Source organism: Ursus americanus, chromosome 6 (assembly GCF_024610735.1).
Source record: "Ursus americanus isolate L20-20 chromosome 6, mUrsAme1.1.p, whole genome shotgun sequence".
In the NCBI taxonomy this organism is placed as follows: domain Eukaryota; kingdom Metazoa; phylum Chordata; class Mammalia; order Carnivora; family Ursidae; genus Ursus; species Ursus americanus.
Genome location: NC_142132.1, coordinates 13177390 through 13200336, shown reverse-complemented (window position 1 = coordinate 13200336; position 22947 = coordinate 13177390). Strand labels below are relative to the sequence as shown.

Genomic DNA, 22947 nt, shown 5'->3' with positions numbered 1-22947 from the left:
GGAGACTTGAAATTTAAACAAATAATCATTTAAATGGCGGCCCGGCATTACGTTCCGAGTTGTGTGCATTAATGTCAGCATCTGGTACCAACATTTTGACAATTCTATTAAAATGCCCCAGCATTCCCTATCTAACACCTGTTAGCTCTAATTTTCTTTCCTGAGAAGCACACCAGTAGACAGGGTAGATTCCAAATCATTTATCACTTTTAAAGTGCTTCCATATGCGTGTTGGACCCAGCCTGGCCCTAGGCAAACGTTTTCTGAATGCATTAAAATTCAGGACTATTTTTTTTTTTAAGTGTAGACACCAATGTTTCATTGAATTCATGTCTGGTAATTATTAGCTTAAATTATGGCTCACACATGACTTGACAAAGTGGACCATGAATTAAAACACACACACACACACACACACACACACACACACACACCCGAACTCTTCAATAGATGCACCCAAGTCCTACGTTGCTCGTTATTGAGATGTCAGTCGGTAATCATTAGGCAAACACTCTTCATGGAGGGAACTGCTAAGAGGCCCAGGAGTCCCAAGAGACGATCTAAAAATGTCAAAAATGTTACAGTATAAATGAATGACACCAACAAGAGAACATGTGTTGGAGATGCAAGCAATTAGTTAATATATTACAAGTTTCAACCTCTGAGCAAAACAGGCAACAAAAATTTCCGCTTGACAAAAGGCTACAGATAAGATCAGGTTGATTCCCAGACAATACAACCTCCCTGAATTGGAGCAACCCTCCAGCAGGCTGGGAGGGAGGGATGATCGGGGGACTCAGGGGTTTGCAGGGTTTAAGCCCCCAGACTATGTCCTGCTTTGCCTGGAAAAGACCCGCTTGACTGCTGAGCTCTCACAGTGGAGAAGTGGGGTCTGACATGAAGGAAGATATCCTGTGTTCCATGGATCCGGCTCACGAAGCTGGCTGGCTGCTCCTTGCTGGAGCTTCAGAATGAAATTTAGAAGGTCGAATGAAATCATATTGCTGTTTTCAAAGGAAAAGAGGTGCCTGCAAAAGGGCTGGGGGGGGGTGTTATATGGGCAAATGCTTTTTCACTGCTTTTCAGAGATTTAAAAAACTAAATATTGTATGTTGTGTAGTTTCCCTCTCTCACTCCCTCTCTCTCTGATTCTCTCTCTCTCTCCCCCATATATATGTATATACATAAACATACTATACGTATATACTAAATACACACATGCATACATACAGAAAAGATGTTTTAAGCAAAAAATCCCACGACATATGTACACATCCAGAATATATGTTTTAAGCAAAAATACACATGATGTGCACTTGGATTAAGGACTTGAATAGGTTCCCTAGAAATCCCAAGGAAACATTGAGAATACAAGAAAAAAGGAATGAAAACCTGAGTTCACCAACTCTATAAATGTAAAAAAAATTTGTAGACAGTTAAAAATGTCCGCCCCTGTACACACGCACACCTACACTTTCACACTTCCTCTGTTTACTAAATAACATTTCAGCACAGTTTTCATCTTATAAGGAAAGTGTTTGAAACTTGGAATAAGTGCACTTAATTAAAGGAAGGCTGTGAAAATGTGCACTAATCTGATATGACTAATAGCAAAGTGCATGAAATTGCTAATTAGAATTTCATTAAAGGTGCTGCTTTATCAGACTGTGAATATCACAACCTTTAAAATTCTTTCAGGAGAGCTTAATTCCTTTTCAAACAGAAATATTCTTTAAAGACATTTGATTTGTTCTGAAGGAATTCATGGCTCAGGCTGGAACTTAAAATGTTGCCGATATTCCGGGAGGTGATATCAGAATAGGAATATAGACCAGGGACTTTGTTTCATTTGCCTGATGAATCCCTTCCTCCCCCATCTCTATGGATTATTCTTCAAAAACCCAGTCATGAAAATAGAGTTGAGTCCTTGGTTTGATCCACTTGTAATTTGTTTTCTGCTGAAGCCAAACGGTTCTTTTCTCTCTCTCTCTCACACACACAAAAGGAAAAATTACTTAAAAAATTTTTAAGTCACTAAAAATCAAAGTAAACATTGTAATTTTCACATTCATTAAAAAAAAAAGGAAACAGACCATAAAATACGTTTTCTTTGAAGGAAAAGTCCACCCGTAAAAAAAAAAAAAAAAAAAAATCAACTAGCGGCTTTCACTCTAAAAAAAAACCAAAAACTGTTAAAATACTAATAACATTTTGATCACAAAATTACATTTTTTAAAATTAGAAAAATCCAAGGGTAACAATAGCAAATGCATTTTTACTCCTTTTCTGACTTGCTTTTCGAGGTTGTAAGTTTTCTTATTTTACATTTTAATTATTCTCTGCACTAAATCTGCATTTCAGCTTGTATTTTTACCACTCAGATTTGAAAAATTCTACCTTTCTGGTCTTTCATCTTTTCTAATTTCAACCTTATTTTCTGTCACTTATTTGCATATGCTGAAAGTTGCTATATTTGCATATGCTGAAAGTTGCTATATGCTGAAAGTTGCTATAATAGTTACTCTCCCTGCACACAACTCTCCCTGTTACCAATTGTATTTTTGTATTTGCTGTTTTTCCTGATGGTTCCAGAGTTCCTACAATTACTAACCGGGTTCCTTTTAATATTCAAGCTTGATTGAACAGTTACATTTTGTTACTGAAAAACTATTAATGTTAATGGAAACTACAGCTCACTCAAACCAGCAGTTTACTTTTACAGAAGTTCTTAAAACCCAGCCTGGCTTCAAATTTGCTGAACACACAGGTTCACAGTGATGTAATTTTGCAGAATTGAATATTTTAAATACACTTGAAAAACGTTGGTTTAAAAGCTAATCAGTCATGTTTACCTGATGGCCATATCTGAAAGGGGAGAAAGGAGAACAGAAGTAACTTTATTTGAGAAGCAGTGTGATTTCTTTGGACATTTAAACAAATCTCAAGCGAGTTAATTACAGTTTGCTCTGATTTTAGCTCCAGCAAGAGGAATTTTCATGGCATTTAGATAATTTATCAATTGGGCTACGTAACAGATAAAAGGTTACGTTTTTCTTTCCAACATTTGGGAGGTATATTTGTTCAATAAATGCAACGATTTTAAAAGATCGGTCTAGACTCAAATGAATGAAAATTATGCTTGTTAACTGTAACGTCTGGAGTCCGAGGTGGGGTGTCAGCCTTGCCTATCAGTGGGCCACCGTAGTCAAACAAAGCTGCTAATTCGAATGTTTTAAGTTTCGATTTGAGAAATATTGTTCTAATATGGCAACAATGGGGCTGTTGTCCTTCCAAGCACTCTGCGATGGCAAGCTCCTTACAGCTCGTTTTATGCAAAACGAACGGCAGGTAATTGTGATTTAATTCTTTTCAAGTAAATTACAGTGAGCGCGTGACACAAAGCCGCGGCGGACCCTCCTTTCTCTGTCAATAGTTGAATTAATGATGGCAGGAGTAAAAACAGCAATTGTGCACAACAGCCCTCCCTGGTCCCCACCCCTGCCAAGGGGGGACCTGCCAATCAGGCCGCGCCACCACGAAGCTGGCAATTCTCGGGTTGCGGAGGTTCGGGGATGGAACGTTTGGTGTCTAGGCGGCGCCGCCGGGGTCACGGAACCCGCGGCCGCCCTGGGCCCCCGAGGTGCCCGCAGGGGGCTGCGTCTGCACACTATGGGCCGGGGCGCCCCCCGCGTGGGCACCCTGGGCTCCGTGGGCCCCCGGGGCCGGCCTCACGGAGCGGGACGTGCGCGGCCGAGCTGAGGGCAGAAAGGCTTCCCGGTGGTCTGGCCCTGCCGGCCTCCGGGAGAGGCGCCCCGAGGGCTCCCGGAGGAGGCGGCGTGGCGGAGCGAGGGTGCGGGGAGGCGGCTCGGCGAGCCCCGTCTGGGCGCGGCGCTGGAGGGCTGGGCTCCGCGCGTCCTAGGGCGCGCCTGCGGTCCGAGGGCCCTGGGAGCAGAACGGCTCCGCGCGCAGAGCGCCCCTTCTCGCCCCCAAACCCGTGGCGTCGGGGTCTGAAGGGAGACCGTGGGGGAGCCCGGGGCGGGGTGCGGGGGCGGGGGGGGCGGAGACGCTCCGGGAAGGGGAAGGTGTGTGCGCGGTGGGCACGGGTGCCGGTGGGGTTCGCTTGAAGAGGGCCACTTGCCTGCTGTCCCTGCGGTGGCTTACCTCAGGCAGCCTGGGCCGCAGGAGCGGGCTTTGGGATGGGGCTGGGCACCAGGCACCCGGTGGGCGCCAGGAGTCATTGGACGGACCACGAACAGCCTGTGTGCACTGGCCACTTTCCCTGGCACTGGAACAAAATACGAACTCGTGCTGAGGCCCACAGCGGCCGTGTCCTCTCGCTCTTGCCTGGGACCTGCGCCAGTGAACTCTACATTTGTCAGAGGGGTTAGAGGGGGTCCCCCCCACCAGCCCTGCCCTCAGTGGGTCACTCTTCGCAGGTTACTTAACTTCTCTGGCCTCAGTCTTCACAACCTGAATGGAGTTGATACCAGAGCCCTACCCTCGAGGGTCCTCGTCGGCACGGAACGAGCTGCGGGTCAGTGTCAGGATGGTGCCGGGCAGAGAGTAGAGTGTCTCACTCCACCTCGGCCACCCACAGGGGCTCCCTTTTCTTGGACCTCCCTAAATGCGTCCCTGCCCCAGGGCCTTTTGCCCTGTCAGGCAGAACTCTTCCCTTGCTCTTGTCCTGGCTTCTGTTTTAGACTTCAGCTTAGCTGTCGGTCGGAAAGATCTTCATGACCCACCGGCTGTCCCATCCCACCCATGGCTATAACAAAACTCTTTGTTTTCTTCCTAACGTTTATCCTGATCGGAATGTTTTTCTCTGTTTGCTTTGCGTTTATTGTCTGTCTCCTCCCCAAATCCTAAGTGCAGTGAGATGGGGACTGCATTGGTCTTGTTCTCTGCGGGTCCCAGCACCTTGATCCCTGTCTGCTCCTAGTAGATGCTCAGTAAAAACCGTAGATGGGTGGATGGGGTCGCATCTTCCGACCCGTACATCAAAGAGGTTGAACCACATCGTATCTAAGTGCCTCGTTCTCTTGTTCAAGAAGTGACATTGTCAGCATGGAAGTTCCTTTTTTTTTTTTTAATTAAAAAGGCACTTTTCTGAAAGAGACTGAGGTTTTCAGGAAGGGTGTCATTTAGAGACGTTTCTCAGGGTCACCTACACTGACTAGTTTTGACCATGAGGTTGGAGCCAGTCTATTTTGAGCTCTCCCCATGGCTACCTGATCCTGGGACTTGATGGAGGGGCCTTCTGGATTTTCTTTCCAGTCCTGATTTCTTCCCTAATTGCCCAGGAACTCTGCAGACCTCCACCCCCCAGAGCAGCAAGGCCCACCTCATCTCAGGCCACCTGCCCTTCAGTGTCACCCCCCCTACCCCCACAGGGACTCCATCACTGGTCACTGGCCTTCTGTCCTCAGTCTCCCCAGCCAGAACTTTTCTGCTCCTGTGATAGCCCCTCTTTGGCATTAATCACAGATTCACACCTGCTTCTCCTCCTCCCCGGAGCCAGCTGCTTCTAGAAGACTGGCTCCTGCTGGGCCTGCCAGACCATGGGAAGGAGCCAGTGAGGGCCGAGAGAGGCTGGGTGGGGCTGCCTCAGCAGCTCGGCTCATGTCGGGGAGATGAGTCAACTGGCTAGGGTCACTGTGTCTCCGTGCCCAAGCTGGAGCCAGGAACAGAGTATTTCTGGAAGGCCTGGCCTGGCTCCCATCTCACACTATTTATTTACTTGGTGAGGTCGTTATAAACAAAGAGTATCTCGGACACGGTCGCCGTCCTTGGTGGCCAACTCCCATCCCAGGGTCATATCTTTGGGAAGAATTTGAGGACCTCTGGCTATCCAGAGACCAAGAGGCACGGACAGTCAACTCATTCGTGCATCCGAAACCAGCTGCTTAGCACCTTCAGACCGAGCACAGTGACCGGCCGGGGACATTGATCCGATAATAGCTCATACTTGTTTAGCCCTTCCCTCGTGCCTGGAACTCTTCTAGGTGCTTCGTGTGTGTTCCATCACTTACCGAGTTATAGCTCTATGAGCCAGATTCTATTATTATCCCCTTTTCTGCAGAAGGAAATGGACTCAGAGCGCTCATACACAGAGTTCACCAAGGTTACACAGCCAGGGAGTGATGGGGTCCGAACTTGGAACCAGAGCCTGCACTCCTAGCCACCATGCCACACTCACCCTCTGTCTTCGTCTCCAGGTTGGATAAGACACAGCCTCGGCCATCCAGGGCCACGGAGCGTCAGAAGCAACCAGAGAAGGTAGGTGGGTGGGTGTGGTTCCCTATGCCAGGTATCAGTCGTGGTACCTAATGGCTCTGTCTACACCAGGCCTCATTTTCATTGCTTTACACATGTCACAGCATCCTAAGTGACATCGGCTCCATTTTATAGATAAGACACTGAGAAGTCCAGCAGCTTGCACAAGGCCTCAGGGATAGTAAATGGCAGAGCTGGACTGGGGACCCACAGAGCCTCGTTCCAGGGCCCATGCTCTTACCCTGTCTCTGAGCCCTTTCGGTGTCGCCAAAAACAGCCTGCGTAGGGAGCCAGAGAACCTGACTTGGGGCCCCGGAGCTGCTACTTGCTAACTGAAATCCTTGGGGAGTCTCCATTTCTGTCTGTGGAAGGACGGTCATGAGGTCGGCTCCACCTGCCTCCCAGGGCCACTGCGAGGATTAACGAAAATAACGTCCGGGGATGCGTGCAGTAAAGTGCGAACTGCTGACCTCAGAAGCGCTCGGTTCTATGGGCGCTGGTCCATGCTGGGTGCGGTGGGGGGGGGGGGACACGAGTGACTGGCCTACCTCATCGGTCCTGCAGCGCAGCCCAGGAGAAATGAAGAGGTGATTATTTTAATTGCAGAACAAATGACTGTAATGAGGTGTCTTGTTTGGTGATACAGATGATTAGATAATTAAGCCTGTTACTTGTTTGTTTGTTTGTTTCTAAGAGGACTGTATTCAACGGTATTCAATGGCCCTTGGGCCAACGCTTGGATTTGGCCTCATGCCAGACCTTGTGCTTGGTGTGTCATGCGCTCAAGCCCCCAGGCCTTCCTCCAGCCCCGTGAGGTGAGGCAGACATTACACCCATTTTACAGGCCGAGAAACGGAGAGGTAAAACGATGCGCTAAGGGATGGAGGAGCTGGTCTTGAAGTAAGTCTGGCTCATTCCAGTCCTGGCTTCTTTGCCACAGCTCGACAGGTCCTGGCGTGGACCTGGTATGGGGGGGGCTCCCCTCATCCCCTCTGCTTCTGAACGTTTGGCTTTAGCTCTACCTTTGTCGGAAGCCCCCCTCCCCCCAGCCTTGGTGTTTTCCATCCTTCACCCCTCCTCAGTCTTGGGGGTCCGAGGTGCCTAGGGCTGATTCTGTATCCCCTCCCCACACCCGCCCACCAGCCTGCTGCTTTTGTGCAAGAGTTTGAGGTCGACACCTTGGCCGTGTACAAGGTGCACATTGAGGACATGTTTTCCCATCCCCGGGACCTCACCCTGGGTGAAACGATCCCTCAGAGGGCCAGGGTGGTGTGAGGAGAGATGTCGTTGCCTTGGTTCCCCTCCACGTTCACCCTACACTTGCTTCTGGCCCCATTAACTGAATTTATCTTGGCTTAAATGATGCAGTGGTTGGAGATAGTAAAACATCTACCTTCGTGAAACCATCTGGCGGATTGAATGGGGTTGGAAGGGGAACAGCAGCCACCTGTGGGGTTACAACAGCCACCCTCCATGGGCTGATGGGCTCTGGCACGGTGCTCTGGGTGACTCTACGGGTGTGTCGACATGTCCTCGGGAGGATTCCCACTGTCAGGCTATGGCTTCAGAGGGAGAGGGGCAGGGCTGGGCTGCATGGCGGGGGCTCGAGGAGGAAGGATACACATTCTCCCTTTGCCTTGATCTCATGGGGCGGCCTAGAGCAACTGCACGCTAACTGGGTGCACGCACAGCTGGTGGGGGAGTGCATACCTATGGGACTGGCGTAACCAAGAGGGATAGCGTCCCCGTTCTCCCACTTACTAGCTGTGGGGCTTTGGGAAAATTGCGTCACTTCTCTGTGCCTCCATTTTCTCATCCATGGAGCTGAGATAATAGCTAGAAGAATCTTATAAGGTCAGTGGGAGGAGTTAATTATGCAATACATAGAAAAGCATTTTCAATGATGTCTGGCACTGAATAAGCAGTCCATAAATGTTAGCTGACCCTGAAATACAAACTCAAAATTATCTTCTCCATTCACGTTTGCTTTCCCACTCAAAATATGGAATACACAAAAGTCATAGAATGGAGAGCCTTTAAAACTGTATGTTCACGAGAGAGGAGCGTAAGGTGTATTCTGGGTTTCACCACTCACTACCCTGTGATCCTTTGTAAGTGACTTACTCTGCTGACCTTCAGTTTCTTTATCTATAAAATGGATATAAAATAAAAAAAACTACTACTAATAGAATTAAATGAATAATGTACATAAAGCAAATGGTATTTATTAGTCTTCTTTATGCTCTTCCTTTTTCCCCCACCCCCATACAAATCCTTCTTGGAAGTGTCTGAGATACATTCTCCAAACCAGTTTTCCTTCCCTCCCGGGTACCTAGGAAGACTACATTTCCCAGCCTCCTTTGCAGTCAGAGGCCCCACGTGACCGAGTTCTGGCCAATGGAATGTGAGCAGGAGTAACATATGCTGTTTCCAGGCCTGGCCCCTAAAGTTTCTTGCAAGGTGGTTCATGCTCAATTTCTCCTCCATCTGCCAAGAGGAGGTCAATGTTCATGGTGACCTTGGAAGCCACATGTTGGAGGTGGTGGAGCCCTGCCTGCAGAGCCCTGCTCTTCACCGCTCAGCCTCACCAGACTGCTTGGACCGTGACCTGCTGCGTCAAGCCGTTGAGACTTAGGGGTTGTTACTGCAGTGAGCAGTTAGTCTCTCCTGACGTATCCAGAATCTTATAGAACCTCTAGCTAGTGTAAACACCTGTGTACATTCGTGTAAGATTTTGCACCTATTTGAGAGACTCCCTGGGTCCCAGCCCCCTTTAAACTCATCCACGTGGCCCAAGGTGAAGACCTCGACTGCCTCAAAGAATAAGATCCAGCAGAATGTGGCGGGGAAACAGTCCTAGGAACGACTTTCTGGCTTTAGGGCCTCCCTGCAGCAGACGGGTTCTAAAGGCAACCTTCCTTAGGGATTTTAGTGAGGGCCTAGGCTCCCAGGGAGAAGGTCTCCTATGAAGGTCTCCTATGAAGGCTCACCGCCTGGTCGCAGCTTTCGAAGTGCTTGCTCTCATCCTCGTGGTACATCCGGCGGGTCTGACGGAGCACAGGTCACAGGGCCAGGCAGCCGCTCCTCCCAGCTGAGCCCCTGGGACTTTGCTCAGGGCCCCCAGGTCTGCAGCCCTGCCCTTCTCCTGCCCTGGGGGAGATCGGCTTTTTCTGTCCTGCCTCCCCTGTTCAAATGAGTGCCCCCTGGAGGCCAGGGCTGTGTGGCTTCTATGCCCTCTCTCCTCGCAGCCTGCTGCAGAGCTGGGGACAGGCAGACATCATTTGTATTGCACAAGGTTGTTGATTCAGGGGGTCAAGGACCATCTTTATGGTGTTCTAGAAAAGTAAATATTCTCAGCTTGGCTGAAGGTTATATGAAATAAAAATAAGATATTATACTCATATAGTGAATGTTTGTTCTGTTCCAGATCCATCTGTTATTTCATTCAATCTTTCCCCATAATCCTATGAGGTGAGTTTTAAATAGCCCATGTTCCAGGCGAGGAAGTGGAGGTGTAGAGAGGCGGGGCCCAGGGCCCGGAGCTGCTGGAGGTGGTTTAGAGACGCTGTGGGGGTCAATCCCATGGTAATGACAGCCGACTTTTTTTTTTTTTTTTTTTAAGATTTTATTTATTTATTTGACAGAGATAGAGACAGCCAGCGAGAGAGGGAACACAAGCAGGGGGAGTGGGAGAGGAAGAAGCAGGCTCCTAGTGGAGGAGCCTGATGTGGGGCTCGATCCCAGAACGGCGGGATCACGCCCTGAGCCGAAGGCAGACGCTCAACGACTGAGCCACCCAGGCGCCCCCAGCCGACTTTTTCTAAGCCCTAATATGTGCCTAGGAACCGTGTATCCTAAGTGCTTTTGATGCATTCTTGCATTTAATTTTGAGAATTTCCTTTTGGAGTGGGGACTACTATTATTTCCATTTAGAGGTGAGAACACCTAGCTCAGTGAGGCTAATGTACTCTTTTCCCCAAGGGGGCATGGTTAAAAAAGAGGTGGTGCCTGGATTCAAGTTCAAGTCACTCTTTAGAGCTTGCACGGTCACTCACTTGGCACCCGGCGATGCCTCCTCCACCTCTTGGAAAGTGCAAGAGGGACCAGCTAAATACTGTGTCAGGGGCTGTGACTTTGGGGTGGGAGCCACCCTGTGCTCCGGTTGACAGCCTGCTTGAGTCAACACCTACTGTGGACGGACTTGGGTCGCAAGCCCTGCAGTGATACAAGAGAGGCCCGGACTGTGCCAAGGCATCGGCCTGCTGGTGGAGAAGACAGCCGTGGACCCACACCTGCTGTCTGAAGAAGTGAGCCGGTGGAAAGGTGGACACAGCAAACCTGAGGGGAGAAAGGGCACCCAGGTAAAGGCAGGGATGGCTTTACCAAGGACGTGGGATTGAGGTGAGCTTGGTGTACTTGGATATTTAAATCTCAGCTTTCTGAGTGACCTTGGGGAAATTGGCTCACTTGCCCGAACCTCAGTTTTGCCATCTATAAAATGGGAATAATAAAGGTAGCAACCTTACAGGATTACGAGTATTAAATAATATTTAAAAGTGCTTGGAATTTAGGAAGCTCTCTATTCCGTACTTATTTACTCTTTTCGTTATCAAGGGCTAGTAGAGTTTCAGTAGGTGAACAAGGGAGTCATCACGCACCAAGTGAATGAGCAAAGCTTGAGAGTTGAGAAAGCAAAAAGTATTTTTAAAGAATAATACGTAGTTCAGTCTGGTTGAACGGGAGCAATAGAAGATGAGGCTAGAAACAGAGTCTGGGCTCAGAGTGATGAGTATGTGTGTACTTAACTGGCAGTGGGGAGCACTGAATGTTCCTGAACGGGGGAGTTTCATAGCCTGAACTCGGTTTGGCTACAGAATGTAGACAGGATTGCAATGGGGGGTGATGGGAGAAGCCCAGTGGAAAACTATGGTCATAGGCCAGGGGAGAGGGTGGTGACAGCTGGCAGGGCAAAGAAAGCATGAATTGGCACTCATGGTCGAGGGAGGTGTGTTAGACACACCCTTGGCCAAGGACAGGCGTGGCAGTGGTGCCCATCCAGGTCCAACTGAGTGGCTGGGAACCCACAGCAGGGCTTTCCCTTTGCAGGCCCAGGCTTGGGATCCAGTCCCTCTGGGCGTCCCATCATCAGTGGCATCTCTGTGCCAAGAAAGACATAAATGAAAGGTAGAGAAATGAGGGGACCAGCCTCCTTCGGTCCTGAGAACCCAGGGCACCTCGTATCCTCAGGGTGGAAAAGCTCTTTGATGGTCCAAAAAACAGGTTCCAGAGGACTCATTTGGAAGGGAAAAGGGAGGCAGACTCCTCTTGGGTTTTTATCTAGGTTTTTGAAGAGCAAAGCAGGCTGGTGAGAGCTGCCCGTCTGAGGCGTGTTTTATCTTAACCTTTCCATGTAATCCTGAAAGCCCACCTAATCAATTGAAGATCATAAAATATTAGACTTAATGCTGCAAAGTGCTGCTTTTTAATTCACATAACAAGCTCCTAAATAATTCAAATAGCAAACAGACCCTGCAAGTCAATGGTGGGAGGCTGCTTGGATCAGCGGGGGTGCGTCAACACATGCCACATTCCCCGGATCGACTCCATTTCAAGAACCCTATTAAGTTAATTGCCGGTTTCTGACAGCAGAGAGCATGCTGGGAGCACAGCAAGCTTTATTAGCCTCCGTGGCATCTGGAGACATCAGCCATTTTGCCCCTACTTGCAGGCACTGGGAGCAGCATGGAAAAAAGTAAATCAAATTATGAGACAATAAATGCTTTTGGCAACACGTGGGCATCAGATTCATTGGTGAATCCAAAAGAGTTCGAGTGTCAGTTGCCGGCCTGTTAAATTCTTTACAACAACACTGTCTCTGTATTGCAAAAGTCTTCCAGGATGCCACGGAGCAGTTACGTCCTTTGGCACCGCGTGGCTGACGCAGGGAAACGTGAATGCAAGCGAGTGTTCCCTACCTCCTAACGACACTGCTGGGTGCACAGAGTCTCTAGAATGGGAGTTGGGTGGACGTTTGGAGCGACCCCCAGTTATCCCAAATATTCAGTGTGACGCGTTCAGGTTTGTAGGCCGATGTGCTTGGGTTTGGAAACCCAGGAGGGACCCACGGGGTTCTGGAGTTGGTCGGGGGTGGGCAAGGAAGGGAAGACGTGTGAAGTCAAGGTCGCCGGCCATCTGTCGGTCCCGTCCGGGGTTCCCAAGCAGGGCATTGTTCCACGGCTGCGTGTTCTCCCCTTGGCAGCCCTGGTGGATACTGACTGTGGAGTGGGGCGGGGCATCCTGGTGACGTGGAGGTTTACCTGCAAGTGCCATTCTGCAGAGAGGGGCTCTGATCGCGCCAGTGCCTACCTTTACATGAGAAAACACCAGCAAAGAGAGATTCTGGGACGGCCCCAAGGTCACACAGCCAGCTGATTTTAGGATGGAATTCTGTTCTGTTGTCGGGGATCATTCCATCTGTGCTGTTTTCCTTTCGGATGTGATGGTGTGATGGTAAGAGCCTAGATTAGCTCAAGATCAGTATTGCCGCTCAACCACTGATTGTCAATACGAACTTAATTTAAGCAAAACACCTACAACTTTACTGTCCCTCTACCCTGCTGGCAAAATGAGGACAGGAGTGCTTACCTGATAAGATTCTTCTGGAAAGGGCTGAATTAGTGATAGTATGTTAGCCATGTGGTTAAGGCCTCAAACTTGGTAGCTAACACTCAGCATGATTTCCTTCCCACCATCTATGCACAGACTCCTATGAGCAAGACTCAGACGAGCAAAATTATTTGCATTTCTAGATGATTCTTTTTAGAAATCTGCCAATTTATTGGGTTTGCACATCTGAATTTTTTCATCAGGTGTGCATAAAGGGAGGCAAACTACTCTCTCAAATCTCTTCTTACCCTTGTCCTCAGATCTAGCCTTAGTGTCTGCAAGAATAATGCTTCTTCCTGAATCAGGTCTTCAAAATGATAGGAATAAAATTGGAAAGAATATCCGAGAATGGGTGGTATGGGCGAGGACGGTGGGGGAAAATCGGCAGCAGGTCCAAGCAGAGCAGGTGGATTGGCTGTTGCAATCCTGGTTTTCCAGTCTCTCTGTGTCATGGGATTGCTGCACCTGGAGGCCGGAAGGGGTCTCAAACATGGAAGCTGGGCATCCTCATTTCATGGGTGGGGAAACTGAGGCCGGGACTCACCTGAAGTCCCACAGCTGGTCAGCGGTGAAGCCAGCCTCCGGGTTCTATCTTCTCTCTGGTTTGCAGACAGCTGGGAGAGACCGCTGTGGCCCGAGAGCAGATTTCACCCTACCTGGAAAGAATAGACCACTGCCATTGGGCCAGAGCATTGCTCCCTCCTGCCTTTCCAGAGAGAGGATGTGCCTTTGCCCCAAAACCTCTGTCTGATATAATGTCAATTCATAACTCATCTATCATAATAATGGCTATCATTTCCGAGGGCAGAATTTCGGGCACTGTGTTTATATTTTCTACACAAGCCTTTGAGGTAGGTCTTACGTGACTCTCATTCTGCGGAGGAGGAAGCTGAGGCCCGGGGGTGAAGGGGCTTTGCCAAAGTCGCACCGCTGGTAAGTCAGAGGTGGGGCTTGAACCAGAGTTCATTTTGACTTAGGCGGGTTTCCTGTGGCAGCACCCTGCCTCCTGTTAGGCTCTGGCTAAGGCTAGAGGGCTCCGGAAGGTGACACAGGGAGAGATGGACACCTCACCTGGGGTCTAGCACTAACCAAATTTGGGAAGCACTAGCCAGGAGGTGCTGTTGGACCCTCATCCTGCACCATGATGTTCTGTCCCCTTCCTCCCCACCTCCCACCTGTGTCTCCTGCCAAGGATGGATCGGTAGCCAGGGATCCAGGGCTCCGCTTTCACACACTCACCAGCCTCTAGTAGCTAAGTATATATATTAGGATTAGGTTCAGCTGTACCTAACAGAAAACTCCTATAACAATGTCTGAAATGCATAAAGTTTCCCCTCTGATGGACAAGAAGTCCTGGGTGGGCTGGTGTGGTAGCTTCATGATCCTCTGGGGCCCAGGCTCTGTCTCTCCCTGTGCTCTGCCATTCCCCACATTTGGCTTCCATCCTCAGTGTTTCAAAATGCCTGCTGCAGCTCCAGCCATCATGTCCACATTCCAGGCAGCAGGAAGCAATAAGAGGGTAAAGCAAAAGGGTCTCTCTCTAGTTGTCTTTTCTCCCTTTCAGAGGACCTTTCCAGAATTCCTATTATGAGTTTCTCTTGCTTCCGTGGCCAGAACTTTGTCACGTGGCCACATCCAGCTGTAAGAGAGGCTGGGAAGCAGATGTTGTAGCTGGGCACATCACTACCTCCAGACTCTGGATGCTTGTGAGTAAGGGAGAATGGGTACTAGGGAAGCGGCAGGCAGACTCTGCCACAGCACAGTGCTGTGCGCCCTTACCCACTTGCCAAAGTGCTGATGAGGGAGAAAGGTGGCCTTTTGAATGAGAGAAAACTCAAGTTATCTTTGGTGAGAATTTTATAACACACTTTGAGATAATTGGAAATGCCCTGGGATGCCGCAGGCTTAGGGTTGGAACCACTGTGCTTTCTGGGGCTGTTTGTTCTGGGGATGGCAACAATGATGAAATCAACAGTAATTCACGCTGTCAGCGGCCTTCATCCCACATTGTCCCTTTTCAAAGTATGGATAAGTTTTATTTCTCCAGATTTCTTCTCTTCATGACACATTTATCCCGTGGGTCTTCTGAGGTTGCTTGGAGAACGGGTTTCTTGCTCTGGAGGATTCTGATGATCACGGGGCTGTAGGAATACCCACAGGGTATTTCTGCCCGTGCACCAGGCACTGTCCATGTGCAGATCACAGCAGCCCCAGACCCACAGCCAGGGGGATGATGATCCCATTTTACAGATGAAAAGTGAAGGCTCAGAGAGGTTAAGCAACTTGCCCAAGATCACACAGTGGTGCGATGGACTGAATGTTTGCGTCCCCCTCCTCCCACTCAAATTTAATGTTGCAGCCCTAATCCCCAATGTGGTGGCGTTTGGAGGTGGGCATTTCAGGGGTAATTAGGTTTGGATGAGGCCATGAGGGTGCAGCTCCCGTGATGGGATTGGTGCCCTCATAAGCAGGTAAAGGGCACAGAGCTCTCTCTCTCTCTCTCTGCCATATGAGGACATGGTGAGAAGGCACCATCTACAATCCAGGAAGAGAGCCTTCACCAGAAACTGACCATGCTGGGGCCCTTACCTCAGACATCAGCCTCCAGAACTGAAAGAAAGAGATGTCTGCTGTTCTTTTTTTTTTTTTTTTAATACTTTATTTATTTGAGAGAGAGAGAGAGCAAGAGAGCACACAAGCAGGGGGAGCAGCAGAGGGAGAGGGAGAAGCAGACTCCCCGCTGAGCAGGAAGCCCGACAGGGGGCTTGATCCCAGGACCCTGAGATCATGACCTGAGCCGAAGTCAGACATTTAACCCACTGAGCCACCCAGGTGCCCCAGATGTCTGCTGTTTAAGCCCCCAGACTGGTATTTCCGTTATAGTGGCTGAACTAAGACAGCTGCTGAACCAAGAGTCTGAGGTTGTACTTTGCACAGCCCCTGGCCCCTGACACTGGGGGCTTTCCCCAACTTCACCCCCAATCCCCTTTGCAGCCAGTGGCTCCTGCGACAGGGCGGGCATCACGGAGACCTCCAGGTATATGCTGTGGTCCAGAGTTCCTTCTTGTCCTCACCTCCTCCTCCTCTCTCCTCCACTCAAGACCCTCCCGTAGTCTTGCAAAGACCCCTGCCAGAGTCTAGCCCCATCCCTCGAGCCCCCATGTGGGCTCGGCTCAGTCGCACCTCCTTTCTGCACCCCACCTGGCTCATGGCCTGGGGCCAGCCCCCTTCCCAGACCTCCACTCACACACAACCCCAGGGAGACAGCGGTGCTCAGTTGGGGCCACAGCGCCTGCGGGCTGGGAGCAAGGTCCTTAAAGAGGAACAAAACAGAGGCTGTCCTTTTCCCCCTCTCAATAAGTGAAGCCACCGAATGTGAGAACCCGACCGGAAGCCGTCTTCTTGCAGCCCCACGGGGCAGGGAGAGCTGTGTGCAGCTGAAGCCCTGCTGCCTCCCGGGTTTCCATATATATAATCTAAATATATGCTTTGCAAATTGAAAAGGGCTCACGTATAGAATGTGGCTGTGGGGAGCGAACGCTCTCTTTGAACGGGTCTCTTTAAAGACAGAATTTGCCAAGTGTTTTCCTGCCCTTAAGGAGCCACTTGAACATGGCAGCAGATGTAAGATGGAAATTGAAGAGTCTCTCCCAGGCCACCGTACCCGGATAAAACAGGCACGGTCTATTCTAAGCGCTCATTAATAGTAGGTCTCCCAGGGCCCCGGCAGCAGCCAGAGGATTTTACTCATTAAAAAGGTGACGAGGTAGAGTTTGGTGCCTTCCCTGCTTGTCACTGTGGGCTCCCGGTGTTCCGATGTCGCCTGCAGCCCCCGGATGCGTGCCCCCGGCTTGCTGGCAGGGGTGGCTGTTTTCTGAAGGGTTTGCAAGCGTCTCCCACTCGTGGATGGGGTGAGGAGCCCTTGCTGCTTATCAAGTGGGTTCGCCTCTCTTCCTGGATGGCATGATCTCGAGACAGAAGCGGGGAGAAGAGCTTCAGCTCATCAGCTAATGAAAGATCATTGACGATTCCCAGCACGGTCCTCTAGACGACACAGGAAAGGACCCAGAGCCTCCAGCCTGGTCTGGGGTGGGGGCCTGGGGTCTTCAGCAAAGTCTGGAAGGGACCGGACCCTCGGAATCGAAGGGACTGGCCGACGGCCCCCTGGGTGTCCCACATCCCAGCAGTGCCCCCTGGCACAAGGCCGCTGGTATGTTTTAGCAGAACGGGATTCTTGGCTCATTTTTTAACCCCCACTTTTTATTTGTTCTGTTTTGGATCTCCCATGGTCAGGATGCTAGTTTTGTCCTCCTCTCCCTCTTGTGTGAGGGGGGCGACATTGGGTTGTCCCCCATAAGGCACAGAGGTGGGGGTTCTGAGCAGTTTCTGGGCATCCTGAAACCTGCTGTTCAGCCCTGAAACCCCAGGTGGAGGCAGGCATCCTTGCTGGCCTTTACCCTCCTGCGTCTTCCACGTCCACATTCTTTCCTGTTTTGTCATTTTCCTTGACTTTTCTTCCCCTGCCATTTCTGTGGCCAGCTCAGACATCACCTCCCCTGAGTGGCCTTTCTTAATGTGTCCGTCTCCCCCTTCCCCTCTGCTTGTTGTTATACTTGGTAGCTCCCTTGCTTACTGGGGCCTCCCTGTGCTGTGAGGTTAGGTCTGGGGTTGGGGCGGGGGCATGAACCTTCTTTGTCTTGTTCACCTGTCCCCCCCCTCCTCAGCACAATGCCTGACCCAAAAGGTACTTGATTTACTGAATGGGCCAACAAAGAAATGCATGAGGGGTTCTCTGATCTGAAAGCCTGACTCTTGGCCACTCCACGATGAGCAGCCCTTTGGGGATTTTTTCACTTGTGACCCTTAGTGCTTCTGGGCCATGGCCCCCAGCTCAAAGTCAGGGTCACTACAAGGGCACAGATCTGAGGAGATGAAGACAAGAAAATCAAGGCCTCGTTCCTATACGGAGCATTTTCTCTTGTTTGTTTTTATAATGCGGTATCAATACTCTGTTGAGAAATACGTTTATTTTTTACGCCTCATTAACAGGTAGAAAATGACCGTATTATGAAATGCTAACAATAACTTGGGTTTAAATTAAACTACACTTCAAAATAATTCAGCTCAATACTAATAAAATGGGTTCAGGGGTGGAGGGGGTAGGGAGATAGGGAGAATATTTGGCGATTTTTCTTCTTTTATGCAAAAGAAAGACACCTGGCTCACCTCTGAGAGGACTCGAGTTGCCCTACAGACGTGTATCCAACACAATTTCGAGGGCAGACGAGAAATCCCGGGCAAGGGAAATACGACCGCAAAATCCATTCAACTGAAGACGTACTACACTACATCCCCGGCAGGGCCTGGAAGGTCGTGGGCTCTACGTTTGGCTCTGGGTTTCTGAGAAGCCAAGGCAAAGAGAGAAGGAAAACTGGTGATGAGGTTTGCAGGAGGTCCAAGGCCTTGGGCTTTGAAGGGAAGAAAACCAAGAGGGAAGAGTGAGGATAACCTTGATCATTTTTTTAGAAAAGAATTTCGAATATCCCCTTAAAAGACCAAAAACTTGTCACTCGTGGTCTCATGGTACCCATCCTGCTGCTGAAATATCCCTCCCCAATTACATGGAACTGCCTAGTGGGTGCGTCAGGGTGTTCTGATGGCCCAGGAGTACTGCTGCTCGGACTCCCCCAGGTGTCTGTCTGAAGACCCACTGTTAGGGCACCCCTTCCTGGGAAGAGCATATGATTATGCCACTGAGTGGCAGAGGGCCCAAGAGCAGGCTGCGATGAGGGTGAGGGAGGGCCTCGGGCTGGGGCCCTGTGATTGGGTGGGGTTGGAGGGTGAGGGTTTGGGGGGATGCTGAGGACAGGTGCACACCGAATTCACAAGCATGCCACCGTGGGGTTGGACACTGTGGATGGTTGGTGGGATGCCAACCTAGTTATGGCACTACTAGCCATGCTCAGATGAGACCTTGGTGTCTCCTACGCATCAGGTACCCGGAAGTGGGACTGGGCCCCAGAGACCTTGGAATTTCTAGATTGCCCTGGCAACAGGATCAAAGTCTTCTCCTCCTTTAGTAGCACTTCATGGGCATCGTTGTGTTATCTGACCTGACATGACACTCATCACAAGTCCCCTGAATGAGGGAATGAATTAATGATTGAACAAGTGAGTGCCATGACTACCGTGGTCCAAATCCCATCCTTCCTTCAGCTGCTGTTCAGGGTCACTTCCTCCAGGAAGCCGTCCCTGAATTCTCCTGCCTTTCCCTATCAAGACACTTACGGTGCTGGATGTGTGACCAATGCGTAAACGCTTCCCTAGGTGCTAAGAACTAGAAGGTCTTTCTTGTGTTTTCTGGTGGTTCCTTATTCTAGCTGGACAACAAACACATTTCATCAACATGCACTCATTCAGCTCTTACCATTGGCCTCACACTGGGCTGGACCCAACGAATTTGAGAGGAAACTGGACAGATAAGGAGCTTATAGCCTAGTGTTGGAGTTGGCAAACTGCTGCCCATGGACTGAAGCCAACTGCCACCTGCTTTTGTAAATAAAGTTTTATTGGTGCACAGCCATCTCCATTGGTTCACACGTGGCCCATGGCTGCTTTTGAGCTATGATGACGGAACGAAGTTGCTATGACAGAGACCACGTGGCCTGCCAAGCCCAAGATATTTGCTCTCTGGACCTTTACAGAAAGGTTTGCTGCCCCCAGTCTAGTGAGATAGACAACAGAGAAAAAGATCATTCTGGGATGATGTGTGAGAGACAAGAACAGGGTAATGTGGCTGAGCCTGGCGGGCCTGGGGGTGTGTGTGTGTTGGTAGCTAGGGCGGCTAGGAAAGTTGCTTTCGTGGAAATGTTCTGTGAGCTGAGACACGAAGGGCGAGAAGGCCACTCTGTGGGTGGTTGGGGAAGAGCGTTCCTCAGGGAGAGAAGAGCATGTGCTAAGCCCTTGGGTGTGTTGGAGGAATGGACGAAAGCTTGTGTGGCCGGGAATGTAGTGGACAAGGAGAGAGTAGGACAAAGCCAGCATTGGGGGGTAGGCAGGGGCTAGGTCAGTGATTCCCAAGGGGGCAGTACTACCTTCTTGAATTTGTTTGGGGTATTTGTGGGGGGCATGCCATAAATTCAGTGAGCCGGCACCAAGGATGCAAAACTTCAAGCAGTCTGACACAACAATGGACCGTCCTGGGTCCTACGGGACTTTGGGGTGTCCTGATGGATACTCATGTAGGTGGAAAGCCAATTTCTAATGATCTCACCTTGGACTTAAATCTCCTACTCATATAAACTGCAGACGACTTTGGCGCGGGGTCAGTTATACACGGAATTGTCTAGGAATGGACCTACCCTCTAAATGTAGGGAAGACTGCTATGTTTTGCTTGGAACATTACCAAGTGACGTTCGCCATGTTGGGAAAATCATGTCACCCATGGCAACATCACTTTCGGTATTTGAGTCTCCCGAACAACACAGCTGTTGTCACGTGTGTTTGCAGCTGTGGCATTCACTGTGACCTTACCCACAAAGGCACAGCCTTATGTTGGTCAGGGAAGTCATGCCGGAGAATTGACCTGTTGAAATGCCTATTGTTTTATTACAAATTACTTCTTCTCCTCCCACCTTTATATTACAGTTCAGGCATTATATCGATTAAAACCTCAATGTTTTAGTGTAAAGAAAAATTGCACTACCTCTGAATTTTGTCTCAGGGTAGCAAAGAAGCATTGCCAAATATTGTCTGATGGCAGCCCCAGGGCTGGACCCCACAGCTTCGTGTGGGTCTTGAATCCGAGTTTGGATTTTGTGCTCAGAAAAAATGAGGAGCCCTGGCAAGAAGAGTGATGGGTTCTTGCAGGCAAGGGTGCCGATGACACCCCCTCCTTTTCTCTTTGACCCTGCCCCCGCTGTCCCCAGCACGTGGCACAGCTTGGTGTCCAGCAGACAATCTGTAAATTAAAGTGCTACCAGCAGGAACCACCCCAGCCCGGGAGCTCAGCAGGCCTGCGCTCCTCCTTACACGTGAGGTTGCTCTGGCCAAGAGGGGTTAAGTGGCGTGTCTGGCCAGGCGGTAATGGGATCTGGTAAACACGGCGTATATATGTCTTTGGGTTACGGCGCCTGCCTCCGTTTCCTGCTTCTGACAGCCGTCCTGGTCCTTTCTAGATTCCCTGCTTGCTGATCTACCCATTCACCTTGGCCACCTGCCCAGGTCCAGTCCTGCTCCTAGGCCTTCCCCCTCACCCCTGTTACTCCGGTCTCAGGAGCCAGCTTCTCAACCTTTAGACCCCAGGCCAGGATCTAAGAATAGCACCAAGAGTACTCCCCAACACCTTCAACAGATGTGCCCGCAAATTACCTGGTCCCCGTGGTGAGGAGCAGGGGAGGAAAGGGCATCGTTTTCCTAAAAGCATTACACACTTAATTTGCGAAGTTACATCACACATCCGTGCACAGGTCAACTCTCCGGGAGCTTATTTCAAGACCAGAGGCAGGTCCGTGTTCCTGAGCGCGTCCTTCACGGAGAAGACAGCACGGGCGGGGACATAGAGGATTGTGCAGGGTAGGTGTTCCCGCGTGTACAAGGTCAGATGGAGAGAGGTGGATATTCGCAGGGCCCCTTCTTTGCCCCTGTCTCCACAGACGTCATCGCCCATCTTTCAGAGACCCCGTGTACATTTGCAGCACCCCCATCTCACAGGTGCGGAGACCGAGGTTCACGACATTGTGTATCCTTCTACCCCTTACATGCCTTGTGACACGGGCCAAACCTGAACTTGAACTCAGGTCTCGAGACTCCCAGCATGCCTCGAGACATGTGAATATGAGGTCTAGATCCTATCACATGTGCCTAGCATGTAGGTGAACATACACGTCGAGACGTACTTTGTTTTTTATTATTAGAATACGTCTGGGTTCTTTATTTTGTCAGAGTAGCAAAAAGCTGCGGAACCCATGTGAGATTACAGCCAGGAGTGGATAGAGCCTTGTCCGCAGAACAAGTTTAACGGGAAGTGGTAAAAAGGGATAAAGGTCGAGTTCACTCTTCTATCCCATAAAGTCCAGCTCAGTCAACTGAAAAAATAAAATTGTCTTGAATTTTTGTTGTTAATATAAGGATTTTTGAATATTGACATGAGGGTAGTTTCATGTGCAAAAGAGACCATTTAGAAGTATTTAGTTTCCAGAATTAATGTTAGATACATTATAGTTACAAAGTTAAAAGTCTCGTTCTTCCTTATATTTTCAAATTCTGCTTCTAAATGATATTACCCAATTTATTCTCCTAGTAATGTTTTGTATTGTGTGTGTGCGTATATATACATATATAATAAAAAGTACTGTTTTAATCATTTTTGGAAGTTTAACCTGATAATTTATTTGTGAAAAAAGCTAGTTTTGTGGAGAAAAAATTCAAACCTTTCCCTGTAAACATAAAGAGACTCAAAAATATGGAAGCCTTCACGAATTTGCATGTCACCCTTACGCAGGGACCGTGCTCATCTTCTCTGTATCGTTCCAATTTTAGTATGTGTGCTGCACTATTTTAATCATTTTTAACTGTGCAGTCCAATGACATCAAGTACATTCACACGGCTGCACATATCTACTTTTTAAAAACAACGTAAGAAATCTTTTCTAAAAATTCTAGCAAAGGACAAATGGATCAAAGTCTTCTGGGAGAAAAGGCAGCCCCAGAGGCCACCTTGCCCACGTCCCCGGGGGCCGGAGAGCACTTGGAAGCATATGTGCTCACCTGCTAAGATGTATATTTCGGCCAGGTTTTATCAGCCGTGCTTGCTGATACCTGATCATTTCTTGCTCCCGCGGAGATAGCCTCTCAACACCAGCCGGCCTCTTCCTCCCTCTATTTTTCAAAGCCATGTTTCCCCAACCAGATTTACATTTTCAAAAACCCTTCAGATAATCACAAACCCAAGGAACTTCCACTCCTCTGAGGTTTAATTAGGAGAAACTGTCTTTCTAGTACTTCCA

At 49.5% G+C, this 22947-nt stretch overlaps 1 long non-coding RNA gene and 1 pseudogene across 3 annotated transcripts; one reads left to right on the top strand and one right to left on the bottom strand.

Annotated features, from left to right (window-relative positions):
- The first annotated feature begins 674 nt into the window (after positions 1 to 674).
- On the top strand, positions 675 to 9674 carry LOC123795996 (uncharacterized). Of its 3 annotated transcripts, XR_015724714.1 has the most exons (3): positions 675 to 4534; positions 6216 to 6276; positions 6409 to 9674. It is a non-coding gene; the product is annotated as an uncharacterized LOC123795996 (long non-coding RNA). The 3 variants fall into 3 exon arrangements; XR_015724712.1 differs by having other exon boundaries at positions 6216 to 9674; XR_015724713.1 differs by having other exon boundaries at positions 6080 to 9674.
- A 12723-nt stretch (positions 9675 to 22397) lies between these two features.
- On the bottom strand, positions 22398 to 22494 carry LOC123796056 (U6 spliceosomal RNA; annotated as a pseudogene).
- Between the last annotated feature and the right edge of the window lie 453 nt (positions 22495 to 22947).